Source organism: Mastomys coucha, unplaced genomic scaffold (genome assembly GCF_008632895.1).
Source record: "Mastomys coucha isolate ucsf_1 unplaced genomic scaffold, UCSF_Mcou_1 pScaffold3, whole genome shotgun sequence".
Classification (NCBI taxonomy): domain Eukaryota; kingdom Metazoa; phylum Chordata; class Mammalia; order Rodentia; family Muridae; genus Mastomys; species Mastomys coucha.
The window spans coordinates 45081027-45098208 of record NW_022196909.1 but is presented as its reverse complement, the minus strand read 5'-3'; the positions used below and the strand labels follow the sequence as shown (position 1 = coordinate 45098208).

General features: G+C 46.7%; 1 protein-coding gene and 1 non-coding gene across 4 annotated transcripts in view; one reads left to right on the top strand and one right to left on the bottom strand.

Annotated features, from left to right (window-relative positions):
* The window catches only part of Btbd9 (BTB domain containing 9), a 364895-nt gene that overhangs the window by 90792 nt on the left and 256921 nt on the right, over nt 1–17182 (bottom strand). The window lies entirely within an intron of this gene.
* LOC116075642 lies at nt 4160–4263 on the top strand. The gene has a single exon (XR_004112672.1). It is a non-coding gene; the product is annotated as a U6 spliceosomal RNA (small nuclear RNA).

The following is a 17182-nucleotide window of genomic DNA, read 5'->3' as shown; positions in this document are numbered from 1 at the left end:
CTAGCTTCTGCTTAAGGACCACTATAACTGGCAAACGCTGGGAAGCAGAGACTCCCAAACTAACCATGACTGGGAGTCCAAATTTTCTAGGCACTCTTAGGGCAGCCATTTAAGCATCCCAACTCAGATCTCTATTGTGTGACAAGGAGAGCCATCCCTCTTTCTCCCCTCTTTCTCTGCTACACGAGCCGCTCAAGTCAGATGAGGTTTGAGTTTCAGTTTCAAATGAGCTCCTCTTCACGTTGTCCTTTTCCAGTAACAAAGAGCCAGGTCTCCCCCATGGAACGGTGGGTAGGCCTGGGGTTTCAAGTCAGAGTCACACAAGGAGATTTGTGTGCTTAGGAGTCACCACCTTGTGATTGTAAAAGGACTGGGTAAAGGAAGGAGCCAATAACAATTCTACTGACCTGCAAAAAAACTATTAGCACGTGCTAGCGTACTCTGCAGCTGGCAGCTCCAGGGTAACCGAGAAAGCAGTTCCTTCCGGTCGATATTTGCTGGGGACAGCAATTTCTGACCTACTGAATCAGATCAAGATCATCTGAGTCATTAGAGCAGAGAGACGGCTTTGTGCTAACGGTCCAGGGCAGAGCAGTCTCTCTTCCCTAAACAAAGGCTTCTGCCCATAGCTGCCCTCCAGGCTGCTTCTGCTCTAAGGTTCCAAGGACTACCAAAACGCAAGGAGTAAATCAAAACTCATTTGAAAAACAAATCACAGCTGTAAGTGGGTTTATACTTTATCAGCAGGACTGTGAGTGAGCGGGCGACAAATGCCAGGTGGCTGTCCCGCTCTTCCTAGGAGAAACAGGAGGAGGAGAGAGGAGCAGAAAGGGAGAGGGGAGAAAAAAGGAGAGGCCCCTCAAGTGTTTAGATGGTCTTCAAATGTTCATCATTTCCTTGGGGTGTGCTCGTTGCCAAGCTGACAGATGTTGCAGGAAACCTGTACTGTTCTGAAGAAAGGCTAACCTTTCAAAAGTGGAAGGAGGCGGGAGGAAGCCCACCGCTCTGCGAAGAGATGACATTAAACTGGCCGGTAAAGCACCCTTGGCGTGCTGGATCTGAAGGTGGTGTGCTAGCCCTGCCACAGAGGACGGGCCTGGGAGACAGCTCATCTGACTATAACTTGCCTTGCTCAGCGTGCAAACTGATTTTTAACCTAAATATTAGAATGAGCAAGGCAGTCCAAAGGCTGCTTATTATGGCTTCAAACCATCATGATCCAAAGTGATAAGTTGCACAGTATTCCCCTGAGGAGTCGTGGGTAGTCCATATGCCTCTCCCCCAGACTCATGCCCATGGGCCTTCCTGTTCATTCTTCCTTGTCGCACTTCATATATGTACAAACGTGTGTGTGTGTGTGTGTGTGTGTGTGTACAGACAGACAGACAGACAGACACGCGTGCGTACGCAGGAGGGGGGCAGGTTTTTCAGAGCAGACTTCACAACTGGGTGCAAACTTGCATGGCTCTTCTGTAGGCTAGATCCTTGACATTTCATAAAGAAAGCCACCCGATGGAGGGCTGAGAAGGCTGAAGACTAATTTATGATATGAAGTAAGCTTTGCAAAACCTAGCCCATTCCAACAAAGCAGCAGCAAGTGAGCCCATGACGGGCGCTGCAGAATCTCCTCAGCGTGTGCCCAGTGTCCACACGGTAGAGCCAGCTGACCACAGCGCCTCTGTTCAATTTCTGAAAAGGACGCAAGTCTTCTGTAGCTCTAAGCTCTAAGCCTCCTGCTCAAACGCACCTGTTCTTGATCGGCAATGCGACTGTTCATCACTTTTCCTGTGCCCTAGTTTCACCCAATGTTTTGTTGGCTTTGCTGAGGGGTGACTCACCCAGTGTCTTCTCGTGGAAGGCAGGCAGATTAACTAATCTATCCATTTAGAGATTAACAGTAATGGGACACAAGGAAAATTATACCTCCAGCCTGAAAACCCTGCAATTGAAGCCATTTCAGAGAAGAACACCTCCATTTATATCAATTATCTTGTTTATCAAAGACAATGGACTGCCGGCTGCTGGCAAAGAGGTTCAGGGTGTACGGGGAGGAATAATAGGGCCTCGCGAGCCTGGAGGCTGATAGCCATTTGCCACTTCACTTGGGGAGGTGACGCTCACGGCGACTGTTGTATAACTTTCCCACATTAACTTTGAAATGTCAAAAGCAGGCAGTTAATTGTTTATTATACAAAATGTCACATATGTAAAACACTCAGATACAAAATTATTATAACTGATCTTCCACAGAAATCCTGCCTTTCAGCTTTCCAGCTTGTTTGTCAGTCTGGAGTTCAGCTTAATTGCCATTATGTAGGCTGTGCGTGCCAGGCAGTTACTGTCTAAAGAATAATGTCCTCTGCATGCACTGTGTCTTCAGCCAGTTGAAAAATAAAAATAACATGATATGAAAATTACTATTATGGTTTAAAGTAATATGTCCTCAGCAGAATGGGAGATGCTGGAAGAGCGATGTCATGAATTCCGATTATGTTCTGGCCAAGACTGAGTCCAGAGTCTAATGATGCACTGTGGGCTGAAGTGGCTAAGCTAAGCAGACTGTGAAGACACTGTCCAGCTTTCTCAGCTGCTCTGTGTGACACTGATGTCATGTATCACCCCTGACCTCTGAGTGCTAGAGTCACCTACCTTCAGGCGCTAAGTCTCAGTATCTGTCTCAGTATCTGGCAAATAAACATGGCCCAAACTAGCTTCCCGGACTGCCCACTATTTCAATCTTGCCAAATTCACCCTCTAACAATCTTGTTACGTTTAAGCTCAGAGGGCTCAGTTTCCCCCCAGGAGCTATAAAAATCAGAACTACGGGAGTAGGGAAGAATTTAGAGAGAAAGGAGGTGGGAGGAGTAAATCCCAGAAGCGTGCTTCCATGAAGGCCTGCCCGGGGAACAGGAGGGCTCCTCACTGTCCTGTTAGACACAATGTATCCATCAGAACTTTTGTGGGTAAGATGACTGGAGAAACAGGCGCTGGCTGACTCGCTATGCAGCTGCTGTGCAGCTTGCACAGAAGGAAAACACAGTTACACCATTCTGTGCCCACAGTCACTTAATTGCCACCAGGATCAACTCGGTGCCCTGACCCACAGGACTGTCAGGATTGTGAAAAGATGCGACATAAAATCTTAGCTATTTAGCACTCAGTGAGACTATACAAAGTCACTAATACAAGAACCCAGTCATGAGAATAGTGCACCTCAGGGATGGGCAGGTTTTTTTTGTTTTGTTTTATTTTTTCGAGACAGGGTTTCTCTGTATAGCCCTGGCTATCCTGGAACTCACTCTGTAGTCCAGGCTGGCCTCGAACTCAGAAATCCACCTGCCTCTGCCTCCCAAGTGCTAGGATTAAAGGCGTGCGCCACCACTGCCCGGCAGATGGGCAGTTCTTAACAGGATATGAGAAGTGCAAACTAGATGACTCACCGCCTAGAACAGCTCTTAAAATAAGAACGCACCCTGCAACTATTAGCCTTATTGTTATAAAAAAGGGGCACATTAAGGAGATAGTTAACCACACTAGATGTGGTGTTATACAAAGGAGGGCCCAAGAGTAGGTTTAGGAAGGAACTGTCAAAGGGGAAAGCCTTGTCCAGACTAGGGCCATATACATTATGATCTGACCACATTCAATGCAGCTCTGACCTTAGGATTTCTACCACAAACAGAACCACCCTCCCAAAAGCGGCAAGGTACGGCTTTCCCCTTTGTTCCAGATCAGAAGCTTAAGGCTCAGAGAGCATCTATTTCAAGAGATGCCTTTATTGATGCAGTCAGTTCTCATTAGTTACAAATTCATTTAATTCAAGATATGTCTTGCCTATTTTATAAAAAGTCAACAACAGAGTGGAAATGGGATTTGGTTAATCTAGTCCTCAGAATGAAACACATCATTCCTTTCATCCATCCATCCTTCCTTCCTTCTTTCCTCCCTTCCTTCCTTTCCTTTGTCTATTTGTCAAGAATCCAGGCACTATTAGAGCAGTACATATACACACAAGCACACATGCACACACACACACAAAACCCTACAGTCCCTTCTATTAAAAATAATATGAAGAAATATACAGTTACAGACAAAAATAAGTATTATAAGAGTAATATTCTGGATCTCTGAACATCAAACAAAGAAACTACTTGATCCAGTGCTTACTCCAGCAGCACATACACTGAAATTGGGACAATACAGAGACCAGCATGGCCAAGGCACAAGGATGTCATGCAAATTCATCAAGTGTTCCATATTTTCTTCTGTCCAAGTTACATTTGGTTTTAATTTTTACTAAGTATTATATATAACCAAAAGCCTTTTTTTTATTTTGAAAAAAGAAAGAAATCAAGGAAGCATAATACAGACCAGGACAAGAGAGGCAGGGAAGGCTTTTCTAGAGATGGGACATAGATAGAAAAATAAGAGACTGCCTGAGTGAAGGAGCCAGGCACAATTGAGGACAGGTAAGGAAGGAGCACAAAGAAGGTTCCTGGGAGGATGACAAGAGCAAAGGCCCCATGGTCTCTCCACGGGAAGAACTCCTGCAGGGCTGAGTGGAGACAGCCAGGTGAGGAACTGTACTAGCCTAGGAAATAAGCTGGCATCAGACATTGCAGACCACGTGAGGATTCTGACATCCTGTGGGCAACGGAAGGCTAGATCTTGAGTGAGGGTGCCTGATACGAACTCTGAGAGGAACTAGAGAGGACATGAGGAAGGCCAGACAGCTGACACTGTGGAGGAGAGGAGGTGGCATCTTGCCTTTTGGGGACAGCAGTGTGACAAGGGTACAGACCTGACATTTTGAATATAGTATCAATATAAAAGTTATTCCTATAATATAAAACATCTCAGATTATAGATACTTTATTGTGTCTCCACAGCTCACTGAGGATTCACTGAGAGGTGCTGCTGAACATGAATTCATCAGAGGAGCACCCGGGAGGTCTGAAGAGGCTCCCAGGGAGACTGATTCAAGTCAGAAGTGAGGGAATGGGGCTCCAAGCTTTTGTAAAGATCACTTGACACCAAAGCCTGTAACCCTAGCTGAGCAGCAGCCGTCCTGTCAGGGCCATAGTTAGGGGACAGACACGTGGCCCCTCTGCACTGATAACATTTCTGAATGAAAATCTCAATCAATTCCTACCTGCTATTTCACAGACCCGTTTCTGGAAGATGCCAATGTGAACATTCTAACGGCCTCTGCATTTTTACATCTCGCTTGAGTCTCTCACTTTTACACCCTGCTTTATTACCATTTTAGTTGATTTCATCACAGCTTCATGGAAAACAACTTCACTGAGGACCATCTCCTGTCATTACGGGGGCAGAATTGCAGTCATGGCCCGCATGAGCACTCGGTAGATTTTATGATAATTTTACCACAGGTAATGTTGTGATTTTTAAGTACATTCTCTCTTGTAGCACTGTACCGATTCCTATCCTTAGAAAGATAAGTATCTAATGCAGCTATAAAAGAAACATACCCATCTCCACAATATTAATGAGCCAATAAATTCAAAGAGATGGCCGTGTCCCTGCCTGCCTCACCTAACAGGTTCCCATTTTCATGTCACTGCTTCATTTTACATAAGCCAGTGACCCACCCTCACCCCGTGGCGCAGGACTATGCAGCAGTAAGGGCCCACTGGTGTGGAGACCCCTCCCAAAACGCTCACTGCAGCAAGCAATCTGCTTCCGCAGCAGCCAAGTCCTGAAGTTTCCTGGCCCACAAAAGCACAGCCTGCCACGTATGTTAGTAAATATGTGATCTGTGGAGCCCAGGGCTCCAGGAGTCTTTTCTTGCCAGTCCCCTCTCCCATTTCCAGTATGTTCCCTAACACACAGACAGCACCAGCAAACACTAAATGACCCAGACTGAACACATACAATTTAATGGTTTCTGAAATGTGCAGTAGCAGCAGCAGCGGCAGCAGCAGCGGCAGCAGCAGCAGCAGCAGCAGCCGCCGCCCTTGAGATCAGCACCAACAAGCTAGGAAAGCTCCCTGCTGCCCCCCCCCCCCCCCCCCCCCCCCCCCCACACACACACTGTCTCTCCTCACCCAGCCTCACAGTCTAGACTGTACACAGACACAAGCACACAGTAGCTGCTCTCCTGCATCCCACAGATCCGGCCAGGTTCTTCAGTAGTTGGTTCATTCTAAGGGTCACAGGGTGAGCCGCCACACTGCGGGTGACTCACAAAGAGGACAATTCTAACTAACTGAACAGGCTATACAACTAAGAGTTCTGAGAAACTAGCCCTGTCAGCCACTCAAGCCTTGACTCTCCTATACAGGAGGTGACAGGGACATAGTTTCATTAAGGGCTGGGAGGATGATTCATTTGGTGAGGAGGTCAGCACGACCTCCAGCCTCCGTGAAAAGGCCGTGTGTACTGATGTGCTGGGGCAGAAAGAGGGAGATCCCGGAGCATCCCGGAGCTCACTGGGTAGCCAGCCAGGCCAAACTGACGAGCTCAAGGTTCAGTGAGAGATCCTGACTGGAACAATAAGGTGAGGAGGCCATCCTAGACGCCCACACTGGCATATGGCCTACGCATACGTAGCTGTACAGCATCACCCCAAACTCAAGCCCACGCACAAGCACACAGACCCACTCATCTCCACCCATTTATATACAATGTTTCACATAGTCACTGAAAACAGTCAGTGAAGAAAAACTTTTAAAAATTACACAGGAGCCCACGATCTAGAATCATGCTTACATCTGCAAGCTCTTCAACTGGTGAACTTGCATGCCCCAGATTCATATGCTGGAGCTCTCACACAGGCCTTTAAAGACAGAACAAAGGAAAAATGATGGGCCTTATCACACATGACCAGACAGGTGGAAGGCCAAGAAAGGACAGAGGGGAAGATGGCCACCTCCACACTGAGGACAGGGCCGCCCAGAGAGAGGACAGAGGGAAGATGGCCACCTCCACGCTGAGGACAGGGCCGCCCAGAGAGCGGACAGAGGGAAGATGGCCACCTCTACGCTGAGGACAGGGCCTCCCAGAGAGAGGACAGAGGGAGGATGGCCACCTCCACGCTGAGAACAGGACTGCCCAGAGAGAGGACAGAGGGAGGATGGCCACCTCCAGGCTGAGGACAGGGCTGCCCAGAGAAAGGCAGTTTGCCAGCACTCCAATAGGAGCTTCTGGCCTGCATAACTGTGAGGAACTGTGGATCTGGTCTTGGAGGCCACCCTCCCCACTCTACGGTATTTTATGGCTGTCTTAATAAATGCATAGATGCATAGGAAAAAGGTATATATTATCTTTAATTTTAAAATACCAGTATCATTCTGGTGATAAAGTGTGTATCTTCCCTCTATTTCACATTATACGGTGGGCATATTCCCACACTGTAGGTGATGGTACAGAAATTCTGACATGTGTGTCATTATCCAATCCATGGTGTCCTTACTGTGGGCCAATATGCAGCCCTTCCCCTTACCGGGTTACCATAGATAACAGGCACTAAAAGCTTCACCCAGAGGAACTGTCTCTGAGTACTTCCTTGGGATACGTTACTAGAAGTGGACATGGTAGGTCAGGGCTATGCTGGCTACGTTTCTGTCAATTTGACACAACCAAAAGTCATTTGGGAAAAAAGACTCTCGACTGAGAAAATGCCTCCATAAGATTGGTCTGTAGGCAAGTCTGCAGTACATTGTCTTTATTAGTGACTGTGGGCTCAGCCTGTTGGTTGTGGTACCAATCTGGGGCTGGTGGTCCTGGGATCTATAGGAAAGCAGGCAGAGCAAGCCATGAGGAGCAAGCCATGAGGAGCAAGCCAGTGAGCAGCACCCCTCCATGGCTTCTGCATCAGCTCCTGCCCTGTGTGTGTGAGCGCCTGCTCTTACTTCCTTCAATGATGGCCAGTGATAGAGAACTGTAAGCCAAAATAAACCTATACTTCCCCAAGTTGCTTTTGGGGAAGTATAGTGTTTCATCCCGGTTAGAAACCCTAACAAGGCAAAATTGGCTAGGAGGCCACGGAGTACTGCTGCGACAGACCGGGCCGTGCTGTTTCAGAGCAGGGCTGTGGAGGTGTTTACAATGTTGGGCTGGGAAATCTATTGAGTGCTCAGAACTTACTGAGTTGTCCTGGAAAGATACTGCTGAGGGCTGTGCAGTGGAGGGAGGCCTGGCTTGTGAAATTTCAGAGAGACATCCGAGAGTCCTTAAAGACTTCATGGGGCCATTTGAAATTCTGAATTAAGAATCCATGGTTCTGGTTAGCTGAGCTGAAGAACTGGCTGTGACTACGAATCCAGAACCACTAAGATTCCACCAATTGATGATGTTTGATCAGAGCAGAGAACTAGCAGCGGTAAAGAAGAGAGCAGCATTACTGAGGATCACACATCTGAGAGAATTTCTCCCCAGTGTCAGCACACAGAAGCTATGGTCCAGAGAGAGCTTGGGCCACTGGGCAGCCAAACTCGGCAATGTGTCAGAGGCACCCAGATGGTCCTGGTTTTAAAGGTACACAGAAGTCATGGAGAGCAGCTTAGGCGTGGCACTGCGCAGCAGGCTCAGAACCCCTGGACAGAGAGCCCAGGAGAAGCTGTTAACAAGGGCCAGCCCAGCTGTAGCCAGAGATCTCAGTATCTTGGGACAAGGACAGCGGCAGCTGCGGGCTGCAGCCAGCCTGAGCCATAGTCAAGCTGTGGGTGCCATGGGAGTCAGAGCTGGAGACATGGAGCTGCTTCCCGGCTTCTTAGAGCCCGGAGGATGTGAGCGGCTCCCTGATGTCAGCCCTGAGCCTTTTACACTGCTGAACTTTGGTTGTATGTTTGTTATAATTGTGCCCTGGTTCTTCCCTGAAGAAAAAGAAAGTATTTAACTTGTGTTTTGATTTTAAGGAAAATCACAGTTAAGAGATTTTGGAATTTTATAGAGATTTTGAAATTTTAGAAAGACTTTGGATATTTTAAAAATATTAAACTTTTATAAAATGTTTGAATTTTTAAAGACTATGGGGCTTTTAAAAGTTGAAACATTTTATATTGTAATATTAATATAACATCTTGGGGATAACAAGAAAGGAAAGGCTATGGCTTAGTAAGTGATGTGTTTGTGTGTGAAGTTGACAAGGGGTTAATTATGGCTGACTAGTTTTTATGTTAAACTGACACAAGGCACTGTCATCTTAGAAGAAGGGATCTAAATTGAGAAAATACCTCTGTAGAATTGGCTGTAGGCAAGTCTGCAGGGCATTTTCTTGACTAATGATTGATGTGAGGCTCACTGTGGGCAATGCCACCTCTGGACAGGTGATCCTGGATGGAATAACAAAGCAAGCTGCCTGGGCAGCAGAGTAGGACTGGAGTGGTGGCCATGGATGAACCAGCCGGGAGGGCAAGGGAGAGCTAGCCCTGCCACCTGTCGGCGTGAGGTGGCGTGGGCACAGGGTGATGTCCTTCCCTCCTCGCCCCTTGCCACATGTAGTAGTTGGGAGAGCTGGCCAAGACTCTTGCAGGCTACAGCACTTGGAAGGCTCCCCCCACCCCCACCCCCGACAGGGCAGCACAATGGAGAAGGCTACAGAGGGAGGCATGGGTGCAGGAGAGCTGACCCCCGCCTCCCACCAAGGGGGTTAGCATTTGGTAGCTCAGCAGGGCCAGTGCAGGAGAGCTCCTCCTGGTGGTATGGATACTGGAGAGCCCGCAGGCTGACCAGCTCAGCTAGCGCCCAGGCTAGATCTAGGGATCTGAGTTGGCCCACACCTAATCCACAGCATCTGTGAACTGTTGGGCCATATGACAGAGCTGGTTCTCCTGATCCAAAGCTGCACAACAGGATAACCAGGAGTCCTGGTGAGGACCCAATATTGATAGTGTCACAGAAGCCAGAGACCTCAAACCAAACCAATGACTCATTGCAATGAACATTTGCAAGTAAAGATGTATGGACAGAGAGGGATATACTGTGGGACACACTGTGATTCACTACGGCTTCCACAATGAGATGTTTTCTATGCTTTGTTTTGATTTGTTTTGTTTGTGTGTGTGCTTTATTGGGGGTGGGGCAGGTTGCAAAGGCGGAGGGTGGATCCGAGGGGATGAGGAAATGAATGGGACTAGGGTGCATGGTGTGAAATTCACAAAGAATCAATAAAAATTAAGAAGAAAGAAGGAAGCTAGCTGAGCAAGCCATGAGGAACTTGCCATGAGGAGCTTGCCATGAGGACCAAGCCATAAGGACCAAGCCATGAGGAGCATGCATCTAGGCGTCTGCCTTGAGTTCCTTCCCTGACTTCCTTCAGTGCTGGAGTGTAACCTGAGAGTTGCAAGATGAAATAAATGCTTTCTTTCCCAAGAGGTGTTTGGTCATGGAACTTTATCAACAGTGATGGGAACCCTAAGACAGGGGTATACTTAAATGACTCTTCATGGACACTGCTATGCTGTCTTCAGGAAAATCTGAACACGTACCTTAGGAGCACGGCCCTGCTCCTTCAGAGGCTCCCAAATGTTTCACTGAAAATGCCTCTGACAAGAGTTTGGAGTCAACCTTGACAAGCTTATTTTCAAGCTCATTGGAAATAAAAATTTAAAAGAATAACCTAAGAATTTTAGAGAAATGAGTAACCATTGAGTGTAGATGTTCAATATGACATAAAAAAGCTCATAATATAGAAAAGCTACAATGGATATGTAAAGCCATGATTTATGCTCTTCTTTCAATGAAAGGAAAGACTAAATAATTTATAAAGAACTTCAAGATAACTAGTCATATGTTTTAGAATTAAAGGCTAAATCTTTACCTGAAACCAAACATAATGAAACATTACATGAGTTAAGATGGAAATACCAAGTACCCATATACCCCAAGAGCGACAGGACTACAGCTGACCTCTGACCCCTTCTGTAGCACGCCATGCCATGTGTTTTTATACTGTGAGTTGGGTAGAGGAGGGCTGCATGTCATTAAGTGAATCACAAAATCTAGAAGCAAGAAGGCAAATGACTGACAGATATGATTGATACAAAATCCAAAACTTCTGTACAACAAAGACAGCATAAAGAGCCAACTCAAAGTCGAGGAGATATTTCAAAAGCACAGAATAAGTGTCCATGATGCATAAATTACCAGAAAAACTGAGCAGTTGAAGAGCATCTGAAGAGGAAATTCATTTAAAAAGAGAGACGGGGCTGGAGAAATGGGGCAGTGCGCAAGGGTACTTGCTGCTCTTGCAGAGGACGTGGGTTTGAGCAATCTGACCCACATCTGGCAACTCACGGCTGCCTGTGACTCAAGTTCCAGGTAACTTGATGCCCTCTTCTGATAGCCACAGGCAGCATATACTCAAGTATACAAACCCACACAAACATTTATACATAATTATTAAGATATAAATGTTTAAGGGGATCAAGAAGCACAAAGGATATTCTAGTCAATTACTAGACTAAACCAAAGCTAAAACAGAATGCACTCCCACACTGCTGTATTTTTTAAACTGTAAATTAATAATTTATAATTATATGAGTTTAAGTAGTACCAAGTAGTGCTATGGTTTATCAATACAAATAAAATAATTAAATCAGTTAGTTTCTTTTATTTCAAATATTTTAACTTTTTTGTAGTGAACAAACTTGACATTTCGTCTTTGCAATCTAGAGTTTTTAATAACTGCACTCACCATGCTGGGCAATAGAGAAACCTGCTCTTTCTGCCTGAGGCTTTCTACCTTCTAGCAATCACTTCCACACTCTCCCACCCCAGCCTCTATGACCGCCATTCTACCCTATCTCTGTGGAGCCACAGATGAGTGGCACGTCTGCCTTCTCTGTGCCCACCTTGCTCTGCCCAACCTGATCTCCAGTCCCACCCACGTGGCCACATGACAGGATTTGTGCTTCCCTCAACATCTGACTGTAATCCAGCACACGTGTGTATCCCACCTTCACAGGAGCTGCAGGCATCTCCGACACTGACTTAAAATCTTTTGAATAAATCCTAGAAGGGTCCTGCTGCACTGGAAGGTGACTTGGTTTTGACAGCACTTCCATGGTTTTCATGGTGACTTGATTTTGATAGAACTTCCATGGTTTTCATGGTGACTTGGTTTTGCCAGGATGTCTGTGGTTTTCATGGTGACTTGGTTTTGACAGCACTTCCGTGGTTTTCATGGTGACTTGGTTTTGACAGCACTTCCGTGGTTTTGATGGTGACTTGGTTTTGACAGCACTTCCGTGGTTTTCATGGTGACTTGATTTTGACAGCACTTCCATGGTTTTCATGGTGACTTGGTTTTGATGGCGACTTGGTTTTGACAGGACTTCTGTGGTTTTCATGGTGACTTGGTTTTGACAGCACTTCCGTGGTTTTCATGGTGACTTGGTTTTGACAGCACTTCCGTGGTTTTCATGGTGACTTGGTTTTGACAGCACTTCCGTGGTTTTGATGGTGACTTGGTTTTGACGGGACTTCCGTGGTTTTGATGGTAACTTGGTTTTGACAGCACTTCCGTGGTTTTCATGGTGACTTGGTTTTGACAGCACTTCTGTGGTTTTCATGGTGACTTGGTTTTGACAGCACTTCTGTGGTTTTCATGGTAACTTGGTTTTGACAGCACTTCCGTGGTTTTCATGGTGACTTGGTTTTGACAGGATGTCCATGGGTTTTGTTACTGCTTATTCACATTCCTATTGGTAATGGGGGGGTGAGGGTCCCCTTTCTGAGCTCCTTTTCCTCCATCTAGGCACAAACCCTACCTGCTGTATGGCTTATAAATACTTTCTTTCCATCTAAAGGTCATCTCACGCTTGGTTAGTTGTTGACTCTGGTGAGCAGAAGCTCTTTAGCTCCATGTAATTTCATCTGTCTCCTTTGCTTTTCTTGTATTCACTTTAGGGGTTCAGAAAAAAGAACCCCAACACTGTTCAAACCAATGCGCGGTTTCTCCTCGTATGCTCTGTTCCCCCAGTTGTTTTCTCTGTGGTTTTATAGTCTCTGATCTTACGCTTAAATCCTTAATTCCTCTCAAGCAAGTTGAGCTGTGTATGTGGATGTGCTAAGGGTTCACTTTCACTCTGATGCATTGTGGGTATGTGGTTTCCCAACCCCGATTACTGAAGAGATTCTGCCTTTCACATTTCATATACTTGGGATGGTGGTCAATAAACCAAAATTTGCTTCCAATGTGGAGAGACAAGGGCATCCAAAGAGTGCTAATGACCAGGTGACTGTTATCAGACCTTCCTCACGCGTTACCCCCCTTCATCACCCAAACACCCATGTTACAAAACAAAGGCCCAGAAATAAAAGGAAAACGAGCAATCTGATGCTCCCCACGGTGCTCCCTAGGTCCCCTCCCATCACAACAGCACAAGTGGAGAGTGCTGAGTGAGCCCACGGCAATAAACAAAACAAGAACACTCCTTTCTCTGCGGCATACACTTGGCACAGAGGTCAAAAGCCAACCGTCTGTACACGTGTGGGTTCCTCTGCAGGTTCTTTATTCTCTACATGTGAGTATGTTTCCCTTCTCCCTGCCTCTCGTATCCATATGACCGCCTTATCTACAAGTCTAGCACTGCATGGACAGCACGAATCCTTTAATGTGTAGTGTTAACTTTAATAGATGATGCTAACAGTGGTCATTCATTCATTTTCTTTTCTTACGCCAGTGACTGATCTAACAACCTTTTAACTTCATGTAAAACCTTCGGCGTGTATTAACATAGGGGACCATGAGCGGACAGCATCCCCGAAGCTAAGGATGTCACCGTACTGCACCTGCAATCTATGGCTGACTCCCTATTGCGCTGTAACCTACCACTGTCATGCTCTCACCAGCAGATCGGGCCAAGCTCTGATTTATGACTTCCTTTTGTTCTGTGGCACATAACTACTTCCACACAGAAACACATTACTAGGGCACAGAGGGATGCACTGGGAGCAGTTCTGCCAAGAAGTGAATGACGTGCTGAGGACTGGCGAGTCACCAGAGCTTTTGGTCTTTCTACTCCATAAGGTCTAGCCTGATCCATGTCGGGCACCAGGGCCTCTTCTATCCATCCCTCAGCCTAGGCTGGGCTATTCAGCTCACTTGCTGACCCCTCCCCATACACAACTGCTTCAGCAGGACGTTCTCCTCCGCTTTAGTCTTTCTCCTTGACCAGCACACGTGATCCTGCCAGGGAGAAACTACACGGGTGACAGACTTAATAAAGTCTCACTGACAGAACTAGCTTTCATATCAAGTTTGAGTGACTGGTCTGAGAAAGAACAGCCTCCCCTCCCCGACACCACAGTGGAAACTCACTGGCAGCATCCTAAGAAACCTGCATCAAAGCCCTCAGGGTCCCTTGCCAAGCCTGATCCTTCTAGCCACACCCTCATCTACATATGCTAATGAACTTCCCCAAGCCCAAATGTGCCTTTCTGTGGCAGGGGACTTATTTTTCTAAGCGAAGTTACCAAGCATAGGAGTTATGATACATTAGTTTAATGGGCGCAGCCCCCCCCCCCCCCCCCCCCCCGCTGTGGCCTGATTTCCAGCTGTCTGCTTTTCCTGAAGCATTTCAAACATACTATCCCAATCCCAAAGTCCCCTTAGGTGAGAGGCCCAATCATAGCCCCTGCCATCCTCCTGCATTCTGGCCTGGGAGGGAGACATATGGCACCTGTTTTTGTTACTAGATAAATTAGCACCTTTGTTATGTTTCCTTACATGTATTCAGTTCAAGATGTAACCTAAACATCATTCTTCACAAAGCACTCTTACCAGCAGAGGGAGTAGGTGGAGGGCCCCTCCCATTGCCCCTCAACACCTACCCTTTTCCACACTGTTTTCTTTTCTTTTTCTTTTTTTTTGCTTTTTTTTTTTTTTTTTTTCCCCGAGACATGGTTTCTTTGTGTAGCCCTGGCTGTCCTGGAACTCACTCTGTAGACCAGGCTGGCCTTGAACTCAGAAATCCGGTGCCTCTGCCTCCCAAGTGCTGGGATTAAAGGCGTGCGCCACTACTGGCCTGCTACACTCTGTATTCTTTTCTTTTTTTTTTTAAAGATGTATTTATTTATTTTATGTGTATGAGTACACTGTAGGTGTACAGATGGCCGTGAGCCATCATGTGTGTGGCTGCTGGGAATTGAACTCAGGACCTCTGCTCACTCCGGCCCTGCTCACTCTGGCGTAATACACTGTAGCTGTCTTCAGACGCACCAAAAGAGGGCATCAGATCTCATTACTGATGGTTGTGATGTTTGTGAGCCACCATGTGGTTGCTGGGATTTGAACTCAGGACCTTCAGAAGAGCAGTCAGTGCTCTCACCTGCTGAGCCATCTCGCCAGCCCCTACACTCTGTTTTCTAAGCTACGGGTTTCCACCTTGTCAAGGTGCCTACCACCTCTGACTCAGAAGCCTTGCAGCTCTCAAATGTTCCACCAGCCTGGCTTCTGGCTCTGCCAACAGGAGGTGGTGGTGACAGACTGAGGGAGGAGGTTTGCTTCTAGTGATGCTGAGAGCAAAGAGCACCACGTCAGCGCTCTGTTTACAGATCCCAGTCCAGGCAGCAGCAGGTGTGTCCCAGGCTTCAGCGCAGGCCTATGCTTTTGGCTTACTCAGGGCAACTGCTAACTAAGAACCACAACAAAAAGCCCCTGGTCTTCCTGGCCATGCGCAGGCAGACACAGAGGAACATCCTGGTCTCACGATGAGGTCTTCTTTCCTTCCAGGATTTAACAGTTTAAAGAAGCCTGAATTTCAAACCTGGCTCCATGCTCTAGTTAGCATCGCTCATGGAGCATGAAGAGCGTGAAGGACGAGGAAGGAGGGGCCTTATGACAGCACACATCGTTCAAAGCTCCAGAAGACCTTAAGAAGGGAGACTAGATTCTTAGACCACTGAATACTGCCCAAACACCAGCTAGTTTACTGCTCTCTCAGGTCTTCTAAGAGCTAGTCTATTCATCTAGAAGACTCATAAGAGAAAGCTATTTAAAAAATAAAAAAGAAATGCAAATGGCCCTTAAGCATATAAAAAGCAGCTCCATTTCCCTCCTAGGAGAAGCTATAGCTAAACTACAGTGAGGTCTATCTCTTCCCTAAACTATGAAACCCCACAAGTGTGACAGCGTGCCCCATTGGCACAGTCGTGGGAGCGAGGTTCACTGTAAACCATGAAAGTCTGCAGAGCACTCCTCTATAGAGGTGAACGCCAATGTATTTAACGGAACTCCATGGTACTGGATTGTGAAAGCCCTCTTGTACAAATCTGTCCCAGAAGTATATTGGCAAAAATGGGAAAAGATTAATGTGCAAGGCAATCCAAACCACAGTAGCCGCACAAGACTGAAAACAAAGGGTCATCCACAGAGAGCCTGCTACACGGACGCCGCACGGAGCGTGCGCGATGGATCTATAGAAAGAAATGAACAGTATGCTCCTCCATCTTAGCTCTATAAGTGCTAAGTACTATGAACTCAAGTTCCCAGAGCAAAAAGCTACACACATACTAAAGATTCTACAAGGCTGACTGGCTGATCAGAACTTCCTAATTATGGAGAGTTAAAATGTAGGTCCAGAGCAAAATTTACCTTGGGCAATCTCTGCTCCCTTTCCAGTCACCCGTCACCTGTCTCTGGGTCTAACATGGCATCCTAGGCACTATCAGGTGAGCCTTTGAACGTGTTAGCACTCACTAGCTTTCACCGACACCAAGGCTAAGCACGCAATCAGGGAGACTCCAGAACTACGGCAGAGTTCTCAGGCTCTGCTGTCCCCACTCTTCTTACCAATGCATCTGGCACACACTTTATGACTTTTTGTTCCGTGGCTATAAGAAGGTCATGCAAGCATGTGTATGTTGGAACATTTCACCAGGGACACAGTCACTCACATCAGGCTCAGAATAAACTGTTCTAGTCCATTTCAGCTGAGAGCTGAAATATGGGCCCACGGAAGATCCCCTCTCACTCAAAATGCTGCCGTGCCCTTTGTCCCATCTGTCTATAGTACCTTCTTTAGTGGGTACTGTAAGTTCTTCCTGGGGCTCAGACCCCCTTTCCAGGCTGTGGTCTGCAGGTTGAGTCTGAGCTAATTGCTGGCCACCCTCTTACTGTGTTCACAGCATTTTATCAAAACATTCCATCCCTACCATCGTCCCTTTGCTGACTTCTCCAGTGTCCGGTACTGTGGCTTCTTATACAATCTGTCTT